Below are 20,962 nucleotides of genomic sequence, written 5' to 3' on the forward strand. Positions count from 1 at the left end.
CCTTAACCTAGTGTTGCCAAGTCCACCACTAAACCACATCTACATGTCTTTTAAATACCTCCGGGGATGTGGACTCAACCACGTCCCTGGGCAGCCTGTTCCAGTGCCTGACTACCCTTTCAGTGAAGAATTTTTTCCTAATATCCAACCTAAACCTCCCCTGGCGCAGCTTGAGGCCATTTCCTCTTGTCCTAATTGCTTGTTGCTTGGGAGAAGAGACCGACCCCCACCTCGCTAGAACCTCCTTTCAGGTAGTTGCGGAGAGCAATAAGGTCTCTCCTCAGCCTCCTCTTCTCCAGGCTAAACAACCCCAGCTCCCTCAGCCGCTCCCTCCTAAGACTTGTGCTCTAGACCCTTCACCAGCTTCGTTGCCCTTCTTTGGACACGCTCCAGCACCTCAATGTCCTTCTTGTAGTGAGGGGCCCACAACTGAACACAGTATTCAAGGTGCAGCCTCACCAGTGCCGAGTACAGGGGCACTATCACCTCCCTGGTCCTGCTGGCCGCACTATTTCTGATACAAGCCAGGATGCTATTGGCCCTCTTGGCTACCTGGGCATGCTGCTGGCTCCTATTCAGCCAGATGTCGACCAACACCCCCAGGTCCTTTTCTGCCAGGCAGCTCTCCAGCCACTCCTCCCCAAGCCTGTAGCACTGCATGGAGTTGTTGTGACTCAAGTGCAGGACCCGGCACTGAGTCTTGTTGAATCTCATACAATTGGCCTCGGCCCATGGATCCAGCCTGTCCAGGTCCCTCTGTAGGGCCTTCCTACCCTCCAGCAGATCAACACTCCCCCCCCAACTTGGTGTCGTCTGCAAACTTATTGAGGGTGCGCTCGATCCCCTCATCCAGACCACTGATAAAGTGGTTAAACAGAACTGGCCCCAGTGCTGAGCCCTGGGGAACCCCACTTGTGACAGGCTGCCAGCTGGATTTAACTCCATTCACCACAACTCTCTGGGCCCAGCCATCCAGCCATTTTTTTTACCCAGCGAAGCATACACCTGTCCAAGCCATGAGCAGCCCGTTTTTCCAGGAGAATGCTGTAGGAAATGGTGTCAAAGGCTTTACTAAAGTCCAGGAAGACAACATCCACAGCCTCTCCCTCATCCACTAAGTGGGTCACCTTGTCATAGAAGGAGATCAAGTTAGTGAAACAGGACCTGCCTTTCATAAACCCATGCTGGCTGGGCCTGATCCCCTGGTTGTCCCATGTGTGCCAGTGATGGCACTCGGGATGATCTGCTCCATAACCTTCCCCGGCACTGAGGTCAGGCTGACAGGCCTGTAGTTCTTCAGATCCTCCTTCTGGCCCTTCTTGTAGATGGGTGTCACATTTGCTAACCTCTAGTTGACTGGGACCTCCCTGGTTAGCCAGGGCTGCTGATAAAAGATGGAAAGTGGCTTGGTGAGCACTTCTGCCAGCTCCCTCAGTACCCTTGGGTGGATCCCATCTGCCCTCATAGACTTGTGTATGTCTACATGGTGTAGCAGGTCGCTAACCATTTCCCCTTGGATTATGAAGGCTTCGTTCTGCTCCCCGTCCCTGTTTTCCAGCCCAGGGGGCTGGGTACCTCAAGAACAACTTAGACACAAAGTATTTCCTCAGGGAGAGGAGAGGAGGGCCAGGCAGGGTGGCATATGTGGAGCTAGAGATGTTTTCATTACTTTTCCTTCAGTGACAAGGAGAGTGGTTTTATTGTTAGTAGTAGTAGTAGTTTCTAATTTTTGTATGATCTTTATATTTTGTCTGACTATATAAAGACCTAGAGATAATATAGATTGCAATCATTTTTGTAGCTAAATAACAACAGGAATGTATAGATGTAAACACATATATTATTTTCTAGGTGTCTTGTCTTTTAATAATACTTTTTCCTCTGTATGTCGTTAGCTTGTTTATTCCAGAAAACAACCTTATATTATTTCCCATATTTTCAAGTCCATGGAACCTGTACTAATTATTTTTCTGTTTTGATTATTTGCAACTCTTTCCAATTTATGAATTTCAATAGTGTGCAGTTTGCAGCCTCATGGAGATCTGTATTGAAGATACTAACCAGTCATATAAAGCTATATTAGACTCACTGCTGTTACATTAATGAACTTTAGTATACTAAAATATTAAGAAGAATTTTTAGTAAGTCTTTCTAATATATTTCTAAACTACAGGGTGATTGCAGACAAATTCTGATTTGAAGTAGACCTCTAGCAAAAACTAGTTAATTTTCCAAAAAAATAAGAGAGGCAAAATTATTACCTCACAAAGAAGTAGAAATTCTTCTGAAATTCAAATCCCTTTTATCTCTTCTCAAAACTTTGCCTGCCTGCCTGCAACAAAAATGGTAACTTTTTCAGTGAGACTTCACCTTTTAGGATAAACAACTTTAAAGTTCAGTTTTAAATAATCATGAATCTGAAAACCCTGCACTTGAAGATTGCATGGTACAAGCCAGTATTGTCATAGCAAACACTGCAACCTATCTGTCCCCTTGCTATTTATCTCTCTTTTTTTTTTTTTTTTTTAATCCTTAAGGAAAACAATCACAGAAACTATTTCTTTTTATGAAATAAAAAAACCTGGGGTAATATTAAAGTCAATTTACTGCAGCTGGTTTTGTACTATACTAGTGGAATGCTGCTGGCTGCTGTGGGTGCATCTGAAAAGCCTTTCATATCTAAAGAGATTGAATCCAGGCAAAGGTGAAAACAAGATCACCAAAGAGAAAGGAAATGATTAGTCTATTTTATGAGAGGAGAGGAGGGAAAAAAAAATGGGTTTCCGTATTTAGCTTAGCAGTGTAGTGCAGGAAAGGACTACTTTCAGAAATAGTGACTTCTCCAGTCCTGCTTACTGGTGAAGTTAGGACCACATCACTTTCATTGAGGCTGTCTTTATATCTTCAGTAGTACAAGGCAATGCTAAAGAACATTTAATCCATCAGAGTTTATAATCGTGGACGTGTAGCTTTCCAGTGGCCTTCTGTATTACACTAGGTCTGCAATACAGTAAAATAAAGTGCTTAAAGACAATGGGTTAATCTAGGGTTTACCATCATGCTCGCTCATTCCTTGATGTGCATTAAACATTGTTCCACGGTCAAAATCTGTCTGTTAAGAGAACACTCCAATTGATCCTAGGAAACACTAGTATTTAACATTGGCATTCAAATTGTCCAGGAAGGAAGGCATCAGGAAATTAGCTCGAACAGCCTGGCCTTGAAAGTAATCTTATCTCTGAAATGGTGCTGTGCATCTCTAAGCACAGTCAGGAGTCTTTGCTTTCATTTCTAATATGCCCTTTGATTTTTTTTTAATTTTTTTTTTCTCCCCTTTTGTCTCTGGATTAAGTAGAGGATGCTTCTGCCTGTGGGTTCTTATTTTTTTTTTAATTTCTTTTAGCAAATCAATCCTCATAATAGTAGGTCACATATTAAATATTTGTTGTCTGCAAGTTTGTTTTAGAGGCTTGGTGCTGTTCGTATATCAGAAATCCCTTTCTTCAAGATTATGTCTTAAAAATAACTTGCATAGCCTATAAAATTTTTAAGGGCTTTAAAAAGGATGCATGAGTTAATCAATGCGCCTTTGGTTGCTAGAAACAATATCTTACATTCTGGGAAAGGTTTCTACATTTAATGCTGGATGCCTGCAAGGTGATGTGGCATTACAAAGCAAAGAATTAAAATACCTGTTTTATACTGTCATTCATCTTAAAACTCCACAGCTGAAGCATGTTGTGTTTTAAATGAAAATAATAACTTACACATTTTTTTCCACCTGAAATGTCTGTATGTTATTATTTCTTCTGTAGTTGTTGTTCGAGGTCTCAACTGAAATCAAGGCTTTATTTTAACAGGTACTGAATTTACACATAATAAGAGACACTACATGCCCAGTAAAATATACAACAGACTTCAGAGAAAATGTACAAAAGGTCAGAGAAAGGAAGTGCTATTATTTCAGTTTAATGAGTAGAGAACTAAAACACAAAGAACACAAATTATTTCCTTACGATTACTCAGGAAGTTTACAGCAGGCATGAGAATGACACCTGCTTCTTATGAGACCTGATGGCTTGATTGGGAAGAAAAAAAAAAAATCCCCCCCCTTTTTTTTTTTATGGAATTGTTTATTGAACTTCTTTGTAGTTCTTGCATGAAAGAAGCTGTAGAAATAATAACGTTTGTAATTAGGTAACCTTAAAAGCATCTTAGCTTGGCTCAGTGGTAAAACTTGAAGGTGAGCTTTCCCCTGAAGAAATATTAGGAGTACATGGTGACTAATTACAGGCTTGGGGGCAGTTGCAAGCATCTTGTCCTGCGCTACTGGGTAGTGGGTGCCCAAGTAAATTCTAAAAAGTTGTGGTTTTGTTTTTGGTGAGAGCATCTTGATGCAATGTCTTCAAATAAGAGTCCCCTCTCTGGCATCCTGGCTATCTTTCTGGTAGGAGGCTTGGGCATTGAGACAGCCCTTGAATTGCAGGGGAACGGCTATGTAAGCATCCCTCCTGGCCAAAAAATACTAATAATGGAGCAACCAGAGTAAATCTTGTTCCGTATGTCTATTTTTCTTTCCCCCACATCCTTAAAGTCCAGCGACATGTTTGTGTAGTATTTTGCAGAATGGTGATGATTTTTGCAGGGATCATACTATAACATATACATTAATTACAAAATTATAGATAACTATGCCCTTAGAAAAAGTTATTTGGGACAAGGGGGGAGAAATACAAATTGCATCAACTGTGCAATCCTGCAAAGAGCTGTCTTGTATAGTAATTCCTCTTTCGCTGCTCTTCAGGAGGAGAAGCAGAGCCTCTTCGCTAGCTTGGTATCTAGAGACTTGCATGCACTCTCTTTTAGGCTTGGCATTTAGGTAGGAGCAGCAAAAGATGGAAATACTGCTGCAGCGATAGAAGGGCAGGAAGGAACCTTCAATGATAGCTCTAACACAAAGTCATTAAAAAAATGGAACATTTTTATTTACCCTACTTAGATGGCTTTTTGCATTTAATTTCCAGGTATTTCTTTAAAAGGGGAAAAAAAAAATTCTGATAGCTAATACCAGATGTTATTGGTAGTCTGACTGATTTTTGAGAATGTGTTGGTCTGTCTGTACTATGTCCAGCTCAAATTAATGAATGTTCCTGATATACTAAAATTAGATATTAAAGAGTCACTGCGTCATGTGCTTTTGCCACATTAATTGAGTAGTAGAAAACTTAGTGGTGGATAGACTTGCTGATGTTTGTGATCAGAAGGCTGCTGGCACAGTCCTAGCATGGTCACCCCACATCTGAAAATGCTCATTCTTCTGTGCAGCCGTGAGGTGGGAAGCAGATATGCCTTGATCTCTAATTCAAGTAGCGCATCAATTTATAAACAATATTAAAAAGTAAGTTTCTTCAAAGTGTTGTTTTATGATTTTGCTGTGTTAATAGCTTTTCCCTAGAATTATCAATTTTCTTCTCTCTTTAATTCTCCAGGGACATGTTTAACATGTTGACTCCTACACATGCACAAACACATACCATTTCAGCACAACCACCTCATTATCTTGCAAAGAAATGATGAGATTTTTATGCTGAAGCAACCTGTGTGTCAGTCAGTCACTTCACCCTGAATTTTCCAAATGCACTGAACATGAAGTCCAAGGAGATGACAAATACTCCTAGTGGGAAAACTGGCTTTGAGTTTCTCTTTTGTTACCAAAGACAATTGCAGCAACAAGAAATGAGGCAAATGTAAAGTGTCTGCCAAGTGTCTGACATTTCGGTGTTGCAGAAAGAATGTTCTTGAGTGGGGAAAAAAGCTGTGCTAAAATACCTGGTGGTAGCAGCCAATGCGTCTCTTCAAAGAGGAAAGCTCAAGAAACCCATTGTCATTGTAAACAATTCGTTCTCCAGTGATTTTTCTATAATAACACTTTCCAGAATCTAGCTAGTCTTATGTGAAGCTACCCCTTCTGAAAAATGTAAAAGATGTCAAGTTGTCGTGTGATATTAATGCATGTTAGACAGCAGAAAAGTGTTTAGGTAAAATATACAAAATATTGCTAAAAATAGCATTTGATAAAGGCAGGGACGGTCTTTTTACTACTTGCTGTGTAATGTAAATGATATGTATATTTTGAACGAGCTGGGTTTTCTCACTGTCTTTTGGACAATATCCACAAAGGAGGGATGCAGTCCTGGACCAAAGATTCAAAACATCCAGCAACTCTGAATTTCTGAGGTTTCAGAAATTTATGTAAATTGTGTATTTGAGTTAATAAGGGGTGTTATTTTTTTTCCTGCCAATCTTTCTGTGTATGTGATGGACATGTGAAATCGGGGAGAAGCTCATATTACTGGGATAACAGTTTTTGTGTTAATACAGAGTTACTGTTCCTGTGGATCGTCTAGGACATACAAGGTATTCCTTTGGTATAATGTGTAGAAAATACCTTACAGAAAGATTTAGTTATAAATATAATGCAGCATCATAACTATTGGGATGAATCTATTTGCATTCATGGGGAAAAAGATCATATTTTCTTTTTCTCTTTTTCACACACACAGGTGTCATGTCATAATTTTACTTTATGTCCATGTTTTACTTTTGTCCCAAACAAACCTGCTTAGGCTTTGTTTTCCTTCTAATCTGTTGTGCAAAGAAATACTCTTCTTAGGGATATCCCTGTGTGCTAGGTAACTTAGACAATGCGTTTTCTTTTTGATCAGTTAAATACTCACCTGAGGTAAAATTGAAAGATATCACCCTGTTTAAACAAGCATTAAAATAAAATGGACTTTTCTTCATTTCTAGGTGTTGTACTTCATATATAATTCATTTTTTTATCTAAAAAGTATATTTTCTCATTTCACATTAATAGCAAGAAATTAATTTAACAGTGTGAATAGAGAGGTTTGAGAATAAAAGGGACCTGAGACACTTAGGATAAGTTCCTAACTCAGTCGCAGAATAATCATTCTGGCATTGATGTCTGCAAACAAATCTACTTTTACTTTCATCCATATTCTCCCTTCTCTTCCATTTCCTCTAATTCTTCTCCTTGTCTCCCCGCACTGCCCAAATATATTTATGTTTAGGTGCCTGGAGGTGGGGGGAGCAATGGAGTTGTTCTCTACCCAATCTACCAGGTCTGGATTGCCTTTTTTTTTTTTTTTTTTTTTTCTTTTGTGCCTCTGTGTGTGTGTCCCCGCGGGTGGAATCATGAAAGCTTTCTCCAGCACGTGGGTAATCTTCCTGTTGCTGTTTAATCCAAAATTGCAGACAAACCATGGTGGCTCAGGGTTCATTGAAGGCTGTATGTTTGGAACATGAGCCTGGTGTGGGCTTTCTCAAACGTACCTGGGTCAATCCCTGTGTAAGGCCAATGTCCTGATAATCAGAACAAATGAGTCTCCTCTTTACGCGTTTCCTCTTGGTAGAGCGCAGTGCAGCAACACCTGGGTTATTGAATAAACCCACTCCGCATTTCAAAGCATATAGCATGGCACTGCATTAATAAATTTTCCAACACTGAACTTTCAAAAAAAACCTTTTAAGATCCACTTTGATTAAACATAGAGCAGTTCAGCTGTTTGGAGGCAGGGTAGAATGGGCTAATATCACTGCATTATGGAGATGGTATTGTGCTGGGTTTGTGGTGGCTACCCAGAGGGAGAAGGAATGACATCGTCGCTGTGCTTGTTTTTAATCCGAACCAGTGCGCTCTCCCGTTACACCCATCCTCAATGCAATTTACAGAACGGGTTTCAAAAGAGGAGGGCTGCCACGAAAGGAAGTATTTCAACCGTGATGGATTCTAGTCAAGGCCATTACTATGTTATTCTATACTCTTTCTAGATGATGTATAAATTCTATGCCTTATTTGTAAAAGCATATATTATCAAAGCTATCCATTCAGTATTTTCAATTAATTAATATCCACTTTATTCCGACTCTGCTAGTATTTGCTTCTCACTTCTGTTCTTGTTACTGGGCCAGGTGAACGAATGATAAGTACCCGCTTACGGTTTCTGTCGATAAAGCCAGGGTATCCAGCCAAAGGTAGCTTACCAGATTATCAAGGGAAAACTCCATTAGTAAATGTGACCAGTTGCTTGTGAACAAACCATAAAAACACCACTTGCCACGTAAAGTACTCGGAGGGAATTAATTAGTTCAGTCTTTTAGTTGAATCCAGGTTATAGGTACATTCATTCGCTTTGAAGTTTTTAAATAAGCAGAGTCCTGATGAGCTAAGGTCCCTTCATGTAAGTTGCACATTAAAGACATTTAAAATCTTAATAAAAAGAAAATATGCAAATACACACATACACATGTGCCCTTAGAAGGGATCATGCAGAATTTCTTCTTTAAAATTACCTGGATTTCATGGTCTAATTAATACTATTGTATAGATAAATGGAGGGTGATAGAATGAAATGGCAGTAAGAATTTCTCATGAGCAGTGAGGAATGAGTTGTCATATATGATGTTTCATTCCCAGTAGCTGAAGGTAGTAATGGACAGGCTCCTGGCTCAGACATTAATCTTCTCAGCTATATCCATAAATGAAATGTCATGCCTAACAACTCCTCTTTAATGGTATTTCATCTTAGCTTTCCCTGATTAAAATTAATGGCTGTGCATGTATGTATAAAAATGGGGATAAAAAGATCTACATATTCAGATGGCCAGAGATTATACATTCACACACAGAGTGCCCAATTTCAAAGCGTAGATAGAAAAAAACCACAAAAAAAAAAAGTCAGAGCACCTGTTCTTAGCAAACGTGACAACCTGCCAAAATTTCATCTTGAGATGTGCTTAAGACTATGACATAGATAACCAGAAATTACTGTGCACTGGGATAGCAAATTAAAATCCAGAAGTCAGTGAGGCCACAGGATATTGGATTTAAGACCATGACGAGGTTGTCAATGTTTCTGACATTTCATTGCTGGAACGGTATCGGTGTACTCAATGTGCGTATATATTTGAATGCTAAAGCCGGGTGAAAGCCTAAGTCAAATCCATAGGGAAACTTGTCATCATAAGCAATTGAGCATCCTCGGTTACAGCCAGTCATGGGGACCAGAAGCAAGTCTGAATGTATATACTATGAAAGAAGTAGAAGGAACATTATTCTGATGAAACAGAACTGAGACATGAAGTTTATTTTTAAGTTAAAAACTGGACTTGGGGTCCAGCTCAGTATGGCTAGTCATCTGGCATATTATTAACGTGAAATAAGAAAATGACAGTTGAGGGGAGCGAGCTGGTTAGAACCCCACAGTTTGCTCTTTCACTCTGAGTTGGCTTTATGTTGCCATGTACAGGGGTGAGGGTTGTCACTGGGGTTCAGACACAGACACAAGTTACATTGTTGAGTTTTCCAAGTATTGCAGATTTGTTCCAGGTCTGTTCAGAAGAGAGGCATTGATGTTACTTCTCAGAACACGAGTTAAATCCCTAAATTCTCGATTGATCAGTTTTAGCTTGGCATTTAAGTCTGCCTGAATTTTACTTGTCCCACCCTAGTTTACTAATCAAGCAGAGCACTTTATATTTTCTTGTCCTTTGAACAGCTTTGTTTGACTAAATCAGATGCTTTTTAAAAAAATACATCAATAAGCTGGGACAGAAAGGTAAAATTTTAATGATCTTCACAGGTTCTTTTCTAGGGGTGTTTTATGGATAACAGTATGAGACATGACGGACATGTTAAAGCATTTTGTCCTTTGCCTTATCTAACTTAATCTTTAGCCTTAAAAAGGGCAATATTTCTCATGCAACATAATCTCCTATCACTTCTGACCACAGATCCAACCTATAATGTTATCTGACAGTAAATACATAGCCTCGTCAAATCACTTATCTTCCCACGTTTCAGCAATAATTTTGAGGGAATCTGAATAAATTACATCTCAAATGGTACAGCTGCTCTCAAACAGCAGAACTAATGAATTGTCATGACTGGGAGAGAGGGAGAAGTGCCTTGCATCCGTAATCCGAGACAGCTGACAGGATGATGCCCGATCAGGTTTAGTCACCATCGCTAATTACACGCTGAGAAATTATAGCCACTTTTTAAGTTAATGGCTGGTAAACACCTAGTGACAATTTATAGCAAGAAAGGACTTGCCCTGCAGCTTAAAAAGGGGGTGGGAAGGACAGTTTATACTGCTGTGCTGACCCTCCAGCAGTGACTGTCCAACCCAAATTACTCTAAACTGATGGCCCTAGTTACTTCTGAGGCTTTTTAAATCTCTTCATATTTATAGCTTTTTAATATCCGTGGTATTCTGTTTCCAAAGGCATTCCAAATACAAAAATGGAGGACACTTCCATGTTAGATTTTTTTTTTTTGGTAGAGATTATTAACAATTTAAAGGCAAGTCTACCCAGTCATAAGCAAGAATTCAATTATTCTCCTCCTCCGTCAATTCTTCTCATCTATGTTTGTAGGGTTGTAATAAAAAATATCAGTGGTGTGATGGTTATGCCAACAATAAAATCATTTGCTTTCCATTTTTATCTGAAGATACTAAATCTAGCATGCTGCTCGTATTTCTAGAGTGGATTTGAGTGAATGGTGAATACTAGCTCAGTCAGCAGAGTTTTAAATCAACCCTAGTGTTCTGTAAAATCGGGAGTACCTTGTCAGGTTTGAAAATGTTAATGGACTAGCTGGCAAGCATGACTTGAATTAGAATGTGAAACTTAAATTTCACTGTGCTCTTCCCCCTGCCCCCCCCCCCCCCCCACCAGTAACTTGCATAAATTGTCTGGAAAGCCAGACCAAGTGTTTCAGAATGCAGATCTATGATACATAAACTGAGGGAATAAGTGAGAAAGGTAGGTAAATGACACTAAAAATACAGTCAATTCAAGTGGGCCTTAAATTTGTAATACTGTACATGCTCCTGTGCTGCTTTAGTGCTGCTTAATATTTATCAGCCTGTGAATCTTCCTTCCAGACCTGTTGCAGTATTCATCCTCTGCTGTGTAGGAGAGAGAGCAAAATCTAAAATCAATGCATGTCTTAATACTTTGATACTGAAATGCTCAGTCTTGCTTTGATGTCTGCATTTTGGAAATAAAGTTAAAAAATCCAAGAACAAAAAAAGACCCACGTCGACTTACTTCAGTTTATCAGTATAAAGAACTTTCTTTAGCTTTGAAAATGTCTATTTGTTTAATTTATCAAGATGACAACTGAGATGGAATTTGCTGTTGTGTGAATAGTTTATCACTGACAAAAAGGAGAGCTGGTGAAGGGGCCTCTAATTTTTCAGGGAAGCGTATGACGTATTTTGGTTTATGGATAAATTCTACTGAGATACTAGGCCCAAATGTTTAACCAGTCAAAAATGATGAAACCACCAGAGCAGCCTGAAGAGGCAAAGGGCAAGTTTTCTATTTCTTGTTACCTCCTTATTGTACTGAACTTCTGGAAACTAGACTTTAGGGTACCAAAAGTAAAACAGTGCAATAGAGGGTTAACTTCTTTGTTCTTATTACTCTTTGATATATTTGACTGGAAAGTCTTTACCTTTTAAAAAGTGTAAATGAACATGTAAACTTAAGGCGCTGGGCTACAAGTGTTTTTATTATCTGTAAACGTATACTAAGCTTGGTATGATGTTTAAAAAACTCAAAAGGTATTACTACGGAATTTCTTGTTTCTTCCTGCTCAATTGCAATCAGTTCTGGTGACAAGGTGACGCAGTATTTGTCTTTTGAATGCAAAAGAATCTCGGTTATCAGAGAGTCATCTAAAATTCATCACAGATTTCTCAAATTTGGCCTCTACACAGAGAGTTCCTCTGTACAGAAGCTTTCGTAGACATACAGATAGCGTTAAAAACTACAAAATATCTTTTTAATTTGGAAAATGAAAAATGTAAAGATAAAGCTTGGTAATGCATTAACATTTTAGAAAGTCATGAATATGCTACTATTAGGTCACTATTTACATATATGGAAACCTTTTAGAGGGAAAACCCTATTTATATATTCCGCTTGAGGGAAAAGTAAATTGCTGATAACTGTGTTAAAATTTCACTAAAAAACCCTCACACCAACTCATGCTATGGAGGAGAAAAATGATGAATTCTGAACAGCAGACAGCATTACTTTTTTCACTGAAAGTGTTAATTCCTGCTCCCAAAGACTACCAATACAAAACATGAATCAAATTGTCACTCTTGGCTACTAGTTTTGACTTCCTGCCTCTTCAACAATTTATAGCCACTTTGTTCCCGTTTTCCAGTGATGTCAGTGAGAAACAAACCTTTTCCTTCATAGACGTTGCCTCTTATCTGACTATCACAAAAGGCTCTTGCCAGATGACATTTGTTACCACTGGATCAACAATGTTTTACAACACAAGGAAAGAAAATACTGGAGGGGTTAACAAAAAAAAACCCCACCCAAACAAAAAAAATAAACAGGAACCCACCCCCACCCCCCCCACCCCCCCCACCCCCCAAAAAAAAATCCAACCTCCAAAAACTCTAGAAATAAATGTAAACTTACTAGGCTAGGAAGGTTATCAGGATCACATTTTTATTTACATATTTTTCAAACTTTTTGCATAAAAGTTTGAAAAATTTTCTTGAAAAGGTTTATATGCTGGGTCTCTTAGGATCTGATCAGAATATCTTCCACAATCACAAACAGGAGAGGAATGCATGGATGGTTCATCTCCATGACTTTTATTGGGCAGGATGGGGGAGATGCTAATTCTTGCCAATATAGTAGCCGAATTTTTTTAAATCTTGTAGGAGCTTCCCCTAAGAAAAACTATCAGCAGTACTATAGCATCATAAATATCTCATCAAAAGAAGTTCCCTGTTTCTCCAGTTTGCATTTGATGCTCAGCCTCCTTCTAAAGAGATAACAGCCCATTGTAGTTCACTTAAAATTATCAGAAATTATTCAGTACATCATGTCTCCCTACTAATATAGCATTAACACTTCACCACCAGTGGCACAGATCAACAGCTTTCCTGGATACCTTCCTAGGAGGAGCTTTAAGTTCTTTAATTAGCATGCTATTGCAAAAAGGATTATTCAGAAATGTATTTGCACCTTCAACTTTTGTGTGTGGGCCCTTTGACTATGCTTGGACTATGGTCAAATAAGTAATTGTATTAATTTCAACAGTCTTTCCTATGAAGAAGCTAAGGTTTCACTAGGACGTTCCACCCAAGCAGACTTATGCAAGCCACTTCTTTTCGTGTGTCTTATCCCCTGTTTATACAAAAACCCCTAAGTGATAGCACTATATCAATAACCCTTCACCTGACTCTTCTGAGGGGGAGTGCTTACAGCATGCAGGCTTCCTGAAATGAGTGGGTGGAAAAATTGTAAGACTATCTGTTCTCTAAGGATGTGCTTTAAAGGTGCCTAAATCATTCTTTTGTGCTGTTAATGAACGGTAGAAAGTGTTTTGGAGGCTGCACCGAGGCTTGTTGGTTCCATAATGATTTGGGATCTTGTGACCCCATTCAGAAATGCCCAGTGACTGAAATAGTGCAGAGTCAGTTCTTAAAGCTTTTTGGGCTGTTTGTTTTGGTGATTAATCTGGAAATATTTATGCCTGGTGTTCTGCAAGGGCTTCATTTGGATTATCTTATTGCATGTTTTCTTAGTAAGGAAGTAGCTTGTGTATCAGGAAAACATGCTTTTTTAGTTAGATTAAGAATTGGTTTAATAAATAATATATAAAAATTATTGTCAAGTGGAAAATCACTACTTGAAGATGCTCTAATGAAGTCCTGAAACAGTTGTTGTCTTCCTGCTTTCCTGAAATGGCATAAAAATTTCCCATATTTTAAAGAAGGGAGCATAAGCATGCTAAAGAATACTATATTTGTTCATATATCCAAAAATCTTTTTTTTTTTTTTTTTTTCTCTCTCTCCTAAAGCAGCTTAAGATTTCCAATTAATATAGAAAGCAGGTAAACTGGTACTGAACTGGGATTGAAGGGGGCAATCATTTTCTCTTTCCTTACTGAAGTCTAGTAAGTTATTTTGTTTGTTTGGGCTGGTTTTTGGTTTTTTTTGAGTCTTCAACTAAGTGAACTGGAAACAGGAAAAATATCGCCTGTTTCACCACTGCTGTACACATTAAACCATCTTTTTTTTTATGTTATCACTTAATTGCTAATGCTGAAAGACTTCGCAAAACTGCAGAAAACCTCTTGTTAACTGTAGTGAAAGCCATGATGATAGTAATGCTGAGTAAAAACAGTAAGTGACCCGATTTAATACCTCTTAAAGAAGTTACTTTTGCAAGTTGAATTAAAGAAATAGCCGATTTCCAAAAAAAGCCTCTTTGCTTTGCAGCATGGAAAATTAGAAATTCTGCTGTTGCTACCTAGCAATGGTTGTCATAATGCAAAATACTTGCTTAGAATCATGAGTTCTGTTCAGAAATACAAAATGTTTTTCTTGACAGTCTCTTTGGTGGCTTCATGTCACCTTGAAATCAAAGCATTGCTTTGCTGGATAGCTTGTTTTCTCACAGCCTAATGGTATCTATGCTGACTGGATGCAACATATCCCAAAGTGCACAATAAAACAGAGGTCTTTATCGAACAGCTTTGGTTCTGGGTCTGCTAAATCAAACAAAACAACCTTGATGGGTACAAAACCCTTAACAGTTTTCCATTAAAAGGGGCTATACTATATCACTATGGTTGGTGGCGACATAAAAACAAAACAAAGGAACGCTTGCTAGTGTTCAAACATCCGTTGTGGTAATACTTTTCAAAAATTAGCACAGAAAATTATCTGGCTGCAAAACCCACTTGCAGAGTATTACAGCTCTGGATCTGACATTGGCACTATTTTTCCTTTTTGCTGGGGAATTTACTGTAATCCAGAGATGAGGCTCTGAAACTTGAATTCAGTCAGGAACCTCCTGCGTAGTTTTATTCTCTCCAAGGACGTACCGTAACCTGACAGATGAGACCAGGGTTGTTTGTAACTGGCCTAGACACGACGGCGCAGAACTCGGCGTGGCCCAATTTACTGAGCTTCTTTATGCTGCCGTAACTTTTTAAATTGGTTTCATCCATATTTGCACTACTCTGCAGATCAGATGCTGAAGGCCTATGAAACAGGAAAGCATCCCGGTTGGTGAACTGAAGTGGCAGACCAGCGGCTTCAGGGGAAGCTACATGAAAAATGTCTGGGACTGGCAATGTAGCCTGTCACCTTGTTAAGCTGGTAAGTGGTGAAATGCTATGTTCACCTTTCAAAAACTAGCAGGATGTTCCTGTTCACAAAAGAGAGAGGAATAAAAAAAGAAAAAAGGCAGAAGTTTGTGTGTGTGTGTTGTGGTTTTTTTTTTTTTTTTTTTTTAAGGAGCTAAGTAGCAACCTCTTGAGGGAATTATAAGTTGGGCACATGCTTTCAAACTAGACCTCCTTGGATCTTTCTTAGAACCAAACTGCATATGTATGTCAGACAAATGCCCAAAATTTTATCACAGACCTCACAGGGAAAAGTTTTTTAAAAACTTAAAGATTTAGATTTTTGTCTGAAGTAATTTTCTTGTAGCTGAACTAATTTGCCTACACTCAATTTTATACAGGAACAAAAGATAACCATTCCTCATGCTCAACAGTTCTAGCTGGAAGGGGCCAGTTACAAAATTACTCGCCCAAAAATCTGAACTTGCTGCCTCTAGGACAGAAGGGAGCTCATGGGAATGGTCCCCAAGGAAGGCAGATCTCTGACCTGTACCTTAAGTGCCAGGAGCAACAACGTTGCATAGGAATAACTAGTCATGAAGGCAGCTTGTTGTTTTTTTTTCCAGGGATCCTGTGCTTTAGTAGGGATCCTGGCATGGGATCAGGGCATCCTGCCTTCTCAGTTACTGGATCCACTGGATTCACACGCAGCAACACGGGCTGCAGAGGAATTTGGCATAAACAAACTCCTGCAATGCATGTAACAGATCTCTAGTTGTCTGGTGTAGGGTGATTTGTTAAGTGCATGGTAAACAAACCAAAGCATTTTACCAACACTTTAAAAAAGCAATGGAAATAAGCCAGGGAGATGTTGCATGTTCAGACAATTTAAAAAAAAAAAAAAAAAAGCCTCCCCGATGAAACAAAGTCCTGTAGTAGTGCCTGTAAAATCCCTTGGCACTGCTAGTTTTTCAAGTGTTTCACTTTGATTTGCACTTATGCTAATGAACATTTGAATGTTTCTGTCCTTCTGTTTGTTTTTACTTTTTTTCAATCTGGCCCAATAGTATGCTTTTAAGATCTTATGCTCTGGGATAAAATCACGTTCTTTGCCTGTGCTTAGAGCACGTGTTCCCCATTCTTCACTTTAAAGCATCACTGGTGCAGAGTCTGTTTGCAACAAGGTGTATTTTTTTCCTACGGATGACGGGCTGCAGTTGTTCCAGACATCTCTCAAATGTTCAGTGAGATGGCGAGACAAACACCTGTTTGTTTCCAGTGTCTATATAATCTGTACCATTTTTGCGGATGGTGCACTACACGATTCTTTGAGGTACATGCTAAATAGTCGTGAATGACTTGGAAGGAATGCTGGAAAAAACAGATTAAAACTTCCAGCAGTTTCTGCTCCCATCAGGTTTTTAAACCTGGTTGGGTGAGGGACAGCATAGAAAGGGGAGTGGGAAAGGGAGGACTTCAAGATTGCAAATGTTCCTGGGCTGCTAACATGCCATTTTTCAGCTATGAAAAAGTCTTCTGTAATACAGAAATGAGGCGGTTTACCCAGCAGAAAATAAGTGTTGCCATGTTATTGTTTTTTAGCAGGAGTTGGTGGTTCATCATTTGGACACATCAGGTACTTTCTTTGTGACTATTGTATAATTTAAAATGACAATGTTTCAAATGGTGACAAAAATGACGAAGTACTGATCTGTGGTGGAAATCTAGCATGGCAAGAGAGATTCAGCCAGGCAATACTGTCTTGAAAGGGAGTTGGAAGAGCACTTTGCTTTTAGTTTGTTTATTTACTGTGCTTTACCTTTGCTGATTCGCTACAAGGGAATTAGGAAGTCTGAGCGCTATCTTGAAATGTCTCTAATTTGTGTGTGGGGTACTGTATTCATAGCATTCTCTTTTCCAACATTTTGAGGACTTATTTATACAACGTTGTTCATCACTTTGGAAATGGAGCTAAAATGAAACCTAGCGCACTTGCTGTGGTTGGAATAATTATGTCTGTCCACATAGTAAGGAAAAAAAAACACCCAACCCTGCAGTTAAAACTCACTTGGCTCGTTTAAATTGTCACAGTTGCTTTTGTGACTTAAATAGCAGAGAATATAGCTTGCATTTCAGGGGTGTGTGCTCTGCCGATCTTCCCCAACCCAATAAATTCCTTCATGTGCACAGTAGTTGCATTACCACAGAAACACAGTACGAGCTGGTCACCACTGATAGCTAATGGTAGGAAAATACCCTATGGCTGGGAATTTACTGCTGCCGTTCCTGTGACAGGAGCCAGGGTGAGATCTTGACGTGGCTCCATAACCCCATACAAATTTTCTCCTAAGGGACTGAGTGGGACTTTGAGGATGGGAGTGAAGGCAGGTTGTGAGGTAACAAAGGAGCATTTGTTTTCTGTAGAAAAAGTGTATATTATTAATGTATTGATTAAATAAAGTCTAGCTAAAATGCCTTCCGTTCAGAAAGGACTAAAGTTAAATGAGATTCTTGAAGTGTACGAACACCTACCAGCCAAGTGCTAGTGAATGATACAACTTACTATCTCAGAAGCTGGAGTTATTTCTAAATGTTATACAGTTGTTTAGACTGAAATTAATAGACAGGCATATTGTGACTCTTTTTTTTCTTAAGTCACTTTTACTGCTGTTCCCATGAGAGGTTGTGACAGCAGGATTGATTTACCGTAAGGATGATGCCTGAGATCATCCTGTTCCACATCTTGCCAACAGGTTTCTTTTAAAAGGGTTTCCCATCCTCCTTTCCACCTTGCTTCCCTCTTGGGTTGCAGGGGAGGCGCGTGCTGAGGCAAGTGGTGGGGAGCTGGGGGAAGGTATTCAAACAAACCTGCTAGCTTTAGCTCAGCAAAAGAAATTCTGTGCATGCCACCACTCTTGATCGCTATCGGAACCACTAATACGCAGGTCCAGGAAGAGGTAGTGATCTCTACTCATTTCAGGAATGTGAATTCTGCGTCTGACTGGCTGGTCTATGCTTTTGCCTTACGGGTTTGAACTATTCTGTGGCCATAACCAATTGTAAAATGCCATAAATGGAACAATATCTTGAATGAAGCTACATAGTGTCCTTCAGATTAAGAACTGGGACTTTAAGTACGACTGTTACAATGGCAGTTTTGCAAAGCTATGCTAACTCCTGTAGATGGCGTTTGGTTTGATGAGCAAATTACATGGTGTTAAGGCACGTGTTTCTCTGCCCAGTTGTTGTTCTATGGCTGTGTTCAGTTTGAACTTCTCTCGTTATTTTTGCCATTAACTGGTATTTCTAAACAAACATAAACGGTCAGACCCCCAAATCTAATGCTCATACATAACACTTCAAAACAAAGCATTAAAAAAAACCCCAAATGTGTGTTGTAGGAGACTCGGATTTCCCAAGTAACGTTTCAAAGGCTGTTTCAAAAGTCAGGCTGGTCTGACTGGTTAGCGATGCACTTTTGAGATTTAAAGTCTGATTTCTTGCTTCTACCTTCCAGCCTATGGTTTTAGTCTTCTGTGGAGATGTGCTGAACAGAACACCTGGCCTGTAATTGGGAGAGATTGCTGCAGACACTTATCTCTGTGGGTGTTACTCCTGTTCCTGGCATTATTGCAGTTAAAATGGTTATCGTTTTCATCCATAGTGTCTTTCTCAGACAAAAATAAGCATGCGCCACTTACCTTTTCAGTATTATTGAATCGTTTCAGTGTTGACTGATTTTACTTTTCTTTTTTTCTTTTCCCCTGCTGATCCTGGGGTTGGCTATAGCATAGCAAAAGTGGTACATTGTTATTGCTTACATGCTATTTAGCAGAAGCTTGCAGGATCTAAATAAGCTTAAAATTTCTGTTCCGCTTACCATGATTGGAGTGACAAAATCTTTTATCCTAACAATCAGGAAAAAATCCAAAGTATTTTATAAGTGTGCTCCCAAATTCTACAGTAATTCCGCAGCTTATTCAGATCTTGTCACACTGGCTGATTTTCATGCCACTCCTTACTGGTTTCTTATAACTCTGACTGCTCCAGGGCAGGTGCCCCTTTTGCCCAGACAGGCATTTCCTAATTCTTATAAATTGGGAAGCCAAACTGGTGTGATCAGGCTTCGCGTGAGTGTTGAAAGAGGGCTCGTACTAAGTAATGGACTGGGACTCTAGATTTCAATTACTATCTTTAGCAAATATTTGTGATTGCACTGAACCCATTAATCAGTCTGCGTGTGATCTGCATCCTATCAAGATTAATAAATGTATTTCTTTTGACTTCAGTGAACTTCGGCTTCCTCATCCACTAAGCGTGGCCACTGCTTTCTTGTTTCTCATCTTTTTCTGTAAAACAGACACAGCACAATGTACGTTTAGGCATCTGGGAAAAATAAAACACATGGCTCTGGTGGCATACGAGTAATGCTACTAATGATGGAAGAAAACAACCTTTTGAAGGTCAAGTTACTGCACATCCAAGATCCAGAAAGCATTCGTCATGCCCTGAGAATTGATCCGAAATCTGATCTTGGAGAATAAATCACCACAGAAAGCACACATTAGAAGATCTCTAACTGAAATTCCCTGCGGAACTGATTTTGTGGAAGCAGATTTGAGTACAGCATTGGTAATAGGACTAGCACGCTGGAAGGAGGCTTGCTATAATACACGCGACTGAAAAACTGAAAAATAGCGGGGACAGCAGAAAAAGCCATAAATACATCAGTGCTTACAGACAGAGGGACTAAAGCTCCTTCTTCCAGCACTGTGGAAACCTGGATCATGCTTCAGATGCGTAATTATAAATGTTAAGCATAAGGACCTCATCTTCATAGTTTTAATGCCAGTTACCTGTAATAAACAGAAAGACCAACTCCATGAAGACTTTAAAATAGGAAAGAAGGGGATGACTAACTACCGAGGGTTGCTACCACCTTAGAGCTCCTTGTGTTGCAAACTCTAGATAAGTAAAAAGTAAGATTGTTTGCCTGTTTCATAAAGCTAAGCATATTTGATAGTGCCATATCATAAAAACCCTGTCTCTTGAGAAACTGTGTGTAGTAGTTGTAAAAGTATTAGATTTATTCTAGGAATTTTCTGGGTCCATAATTTTTAATTGCTTTTACTACTTGGAACTCAAGGCAAAGGGGCAAAGAAGCAATTGGTAATATGTCCCTCTAGTCACATCATTTCATGCAATCAAGCCAATGTCCTGTGTAAACAGAAAGAAAGCAAAACCCAAAGACGAAAGCTCTGTCTGGTATTACCTAGGATTAACTGGTGAAAAGAAAAAAGGTATTCATAAAAAAAAAAAAAAATAGTAGAGGGTTAGCACAGGTCTTCCCCCCTGAACAGAGAATAAGACACAACCTTAAACCCTGGTGTGTCTGCTCTGTGCCTATTCAACATTTTTGGCTTTCACAGTTTGTGCTAACATGGGCTGGAACAACTGTAATAGCTGTAGGGGGAGGAAAAAAAATATTCTGCTGTAGTGTTCAGTTTGAAATTATTTTCAGGCAGAAGCAAGCTGACTGTAGCGCACAATACAATTCCTGCTAAGGGAAGGGGCTAGCTTGGAAAAGGTGGCCGAGACTTAGAGCAACACAGCATAAGAGAAATTTGAAATGCAGTTTTATAAACTGTGTATTTCTCCTGCTCCATCAGTTTACCTATAATACTCTGTCTTAAAACAAAAATACATTGTGTCTGGATGTTTTTTCCTGCTTTCTTTTGCTATTTGTATACTTACCTTTATTC

General features: G+C 39.2%; 1 long non-coding RNA gene across 2 annotated transcripts in view; it reads left to right on the forward strand.

The window, feature by feature from the left end:
- LOC148052288 (uncharacterized) overlaps positions 1–20,962 on the forward strand; it is a 40,008-nt gene that overhangs the window by 12,672 nt on the left and 6,374 nt on the right. For both annotated transcript variants that reach the window (XR_015699001.1, XR_015699002.1), the window contains exons 2-3: positions 15,102–15,234; positions 19,561–20,179. This is a non-coding gene — a long non-coding RNA (uncharacterized LOC148052288). The remainder of the gene's footprint in view (positions 1–15,101; positions 15,235–19,560; positions 20,180–20,962) is intronic.

The sequence above is a fragment of the Nipponia nippon genome, unplaced genomic scaffold, assembly GCF_047370975.1.
Source record: "Nipponia nippon isolate SJK-2023a ecotype South Korea unplaced genomic scaffold, ASM4737097v1 scaffold_5, whole genome shotgun sequence".
Lineage (NCBI taxonomy): Eukaryota > Metazoa > Chordata > Aves > Pelecaniformes > Threskiornithidae > Nipponia > Nipponia nippon.